The 4,309-nt window shown below is 33.2% G+C and overlaps 1 non-coding gene across 1 annotated transcript; it reads left to right on the forward strand.

Annotated features, from left to right (window-relative positions):
• The first annotated feature begins 567 nt into the window (after positions 1–567).
• On the forward strand, positions 568–674 carry LOC128289752 (small nucleolar RNA R71). Its single transcript, XR_008279397.1, has one exon. It is a non-coding gene; the product is annotated as a small nucleolar RNA R71 (small nucleolar RNA).
• The last annotated feature ends 3,635 nt before the right edge of the window (positions 675–4,309 follow it).

Consider the following 4,309-nt stretch of genomic DNA (forward strand, 5'->3'; position numbering starts at 1 on the left):
GGTTTTGGAACTTGCTGATTAAACCCTTGAGATTGGTTGGGTCTATGCTGTATAAAGTTGTTGTTTAGTCCATTTCCTTGTTTGCTCCAAGAAATGTTGGGATGATTATGCCATGAAGGATTATAGAAGTTGGACTGGGGTCCTTGTCCACTCCTATATTGATGTTGGTTCCCCACATAGTACACTGACTCAGGATTCAATGGGCAATTGTCGAAATAATGACCTTCCTCACAATACACACAGAAAACTACTTCAAACGGACTTGGTGGCTGAGCTGCAAAATTATTAGCATTATTAGCGGTAAACTGCTTTAACATAGAGGAAGTAGACGATACCTGAGCTGATAACGAAGTGAGAGCATCAACTTCATGAACTCCAGCTACTCGTCTACTTGAAGTTGTTCAATTTGTTGGCCATTGATAGTTATTACTTGCGATCCTCTCGATGATCTCACAAGCCTCATTATAAGACTTAGACAAAATTGCACCATTCACAGAAGCATCTATCGTCAATCTTGTATGTGCATTGAGACCATTATAGAATGCCTCCAATTGGATACAATGAGGAATCCCATGATGAGGAAACTTACAAAGTAACTCCTTGAATCGCTCCCAAGCCTCATACAAAGACTCGTCATCTAATTTTTGGAAAGTTGTGATCTCGTTCCTCAATCTAGCATTCTTGCTAGGCGGGAAATACTTAATTAAAAATCTCTCTGCTAATTCTTGCCAAATAGATATGGAACTTAGTGGCAATGAATTGAGCCATGCTCATGCTCGATCTCACAGTGAGTACAGAAACAACTTTAACCTCAGTGTGTCTTCATTCACACTGGCTATCTTGAATGAATCATTCACCTCTGTTAACAATCAAAGGTGGAGAAGTGGATCTTCCATGGGAATATCACTAAATTGGCCCACCGTTTGTAGCATTTGAAACATCACTAGTTTCAATTCGAATTGGGTTGCCTCAATATCTGGCCTTCTAATTCCTGGATTTAACTCATTGAAAAGTGGCACAGCATATTGTCTGATACATCGATCCCGATCATCGGCAATGAGGCTGGGGTTTCATACATGTTCATCTTTATTACCTTGGTCTTGATTTTGATTTCCATGGTCCATCTCGTTCTGTCTTTGAGCTGTTCATTCACATCTTTTTTGTCTAAAAGTTCGTTCAATTTCAGGGTCTACTGGGAGTAAATCGATAATCCGATCTATGCTCATAAACACCTAAAAATAAAATCACAAAATTAAAAAAATATAAGTTAGTAATGTTAGAAATAACCAAATAGAATATAAATAATTTCACAAAAAATGACTATGGCAACAGTTGACAATCCCCGACAACAGTGCCAAAAACTTGTAACGCTCGGGTTTGTGCAGGTGTACACAGTCGTTATCAAATAATAAGTAAGTATCGAGTTATCGTCTCCATAGGGATTGTATTTGTGCTAAGTCACTTAATTTGTAAAATTATATTAGCAATTTTATAAATAAAAACAATATAATTGAGAAGTGATGAAAAATTAAGTATATGAAACTAAATGCAATGATCTCTAATGCAATTTATCCTAAGTATGCAAACTATATGAATGAAATAGATATTAGAAGAATTAACACAATAAGCAACAATTATAACGTAAATAAGCTATGACAATTACTTTAATTAAACTCAAATTATTATCAATTTAATTAAACTCAAATTATTATCAACATGCTTATCAATATTCGGAAAACATTAGATGGCAACTCAATCTTTCATGAGTTTGGAAAATACATAAGGTCCTTTCGAAATCCTTTACTTAGTAAATATGCATTTTGCTGATCCTTATTTACTAAGGGTTTCTTAGTATTCATGTGAGACGTGTTAGATTTGAAACAGTTTAATCACACAAATCTAAAAACTATGCTAATAACAGAGCCTGGTTAGGGTTGTTATGCAACCTGCAATATAATCAGGTTAGGATCTAAATTGAGCATGCACATTTCAATTATGCATCCTTTAGCCGTCGTCTGGTTAGGATCGTTTAGCTAATTCAGGTGTATTTCAATCATGTATGAATAAAATACAGACTTGATTTTAATTGAAAACATGATCGATTCAGGCACAAACATTATAAACATGAATCAAATAATTATTATTCAATCAAACTAATCATCCTAGCTTAAATAAAATTAACATTGTTGTAAACATGAACAGTAAACACATAGCAAACATTCTTGAATTAAGTTAAAGAAAAGAAAGATTAAACCCAAATCAAAGTGGTTGTCACCCAAGACTCTGACTGACGAGGGCTCTTTCACTCCTTCACTTCGCTCCTTTGCTGATGGCTCTCTGAGGTGGCCGACCAAGGGCTCTTTAAGAGGATAATTTGCTAAAAATCTTTATGCAATGATGATAGGCATGAGGGCCAAGAGAGTTGAGAGAGGAGAGAATGATGAATGAGTGAGGAATGATTGAGGGATAAAGGATGAGGGATGATTAGAAAAGTGAGAAATGGGGTCTTATTTATAGGTGAGGCAAGGGAGCTAGTTTGCTAAAAATATGAGTGTCCATCTTTTGTAAATTCATCCAAAGGTGGCTGACCATGATTTTTGGAAATGTTGCTGATTTTTGTTTGATTTAAGCGCCACAACATCATCAGGATTAGGACTCAGTCAATTGCAAATCTCCAAGCAAATCTCCGATTTCTTCAACTCTTCAAGGACCTTGTGTAATTAAACCAAAATTTGATTTATGAACATTCACATGCAGCTGAATTTTGGGTTGATTTGGTCCTCCATTTGGATAGTTTTGTAATCAACATAAAGCTCTCTGACTTGTCCCGCAATAGTAGATAATTTAGAGGACCAAAGAATGTAAATTAACCACTTTAATTAATCAATTTACTTCATTAATTAAAACCCAATTTATTAATAAAACATATTAAAATAAATTATTAAATATAACTTTATATTTTATTATTTAATTTAATCATGCATGGCCCACTTTATAGCTTGAAAATATAATATGCTCAAATTAATATAAAGGAAGCCATTTTTGCATGAAAATTATATAATAAAGCATAAAATCACATTTTAAAATTTTCATGTCCCAATTTCATATTTTCATATATTTCATTAATTTATTAAGCAATTACTTGGTTTTAACAACAAATCTAATTAAAAGGTGACAAATTATAAAATCTGTATATTTTTCAGTTTACAAGGAGCTAAGTCGATATACAAATAAATGTGTTTTGAATTGAATTATTATTATTTATATGCTTTTGAACAATGATAAATGATTATATGAGTTGAGTGTGAGATATCTGAGAAAGTATCGACAAAGTTTCGATGTCCAAGAAGTCTCGTATGAACCATAGGAATAGTTAGGATACATATATCATGACATAGAATCCGATATATGTTTTCGTGTAAGACCACGTCTGGGACATCGGCATCTTATTTGATCTCGTGAAGACCCTGTCTGAGACAGTGGCATCAATATTGATTACATGTAAGACCACGTCTGGGATGTTTGCATTGTTCGAGTTTTTCGAGCAATCCAAGTATCCTTATTGATTCTGAATGGTTCAACTGGCATTCCGAGAAACAAATGATTATATGAAATGTGTATCCGATTTAGGTGCGTTTAAAATTGTATATCATATTTGATGTTGAAAGGTTATATCATATTTGATCAAGTGATTATATGTGACAAAAGTATGAGAAAATATGCTATATGTGCAAATGAATGGGGAATATGTGAAATGTATTTAAGCTATGTGGTTTTTGATTGCATGTGGTTAAGGAGTATATGTATGTTACGATGCTTATATGTTTATGTTGTTACGTTTATTTATATATGGCTTATTAAGCTTTTGAAAGCTTACTTTGTGTGTCTTTAAACTGTTTCATAAATATCAAAGCTACCGAAAGCTCGGGGATCATTGAGAAACATCACCACACTATCGAACTCTATTTTGGTATCTTTTGAAAGTGTAAATATTAAAGTATGGCATGTATAGGCTAGAAGTATGTGAATATGTTTTGTAATGTGCATATCATGCCATGTGATATTGCTAGATTATGGTCAAACTTATGGTTTGAATTTGGTATATGATATGTGATGCAATGTTGCTATTATGAGGTGTTTTTGGTTGGCCAAAAGAAATGGTCAATTTGGTAAGTTTTTGGTATATGTTTGATTGTGGTTTTGGTAAGAATTTGGCATAAGAATGAATGAGTTAAATTGATATTACAAATCATATGTTTTGGTATGTCTTTGACTTATGAATGTTATGTTTTGATTTGTGAATTATGAA

The sequence above is a fragment of the Gossypium arboreum genome, chromosome 2 (assembly GCF_025698485.1).
Source record: "Gossypium arboreum isolate Shixiya-1 chromosome 2, ASM2569848v2, whole genome shotgun sequence".
Taxonomy (NCBI): Eukaryota; Viridiplantae; Streptophyta; class Magnoliopsida; order Malvales; family Malvaceae; genus Gossypium; species Gossypium arboreum.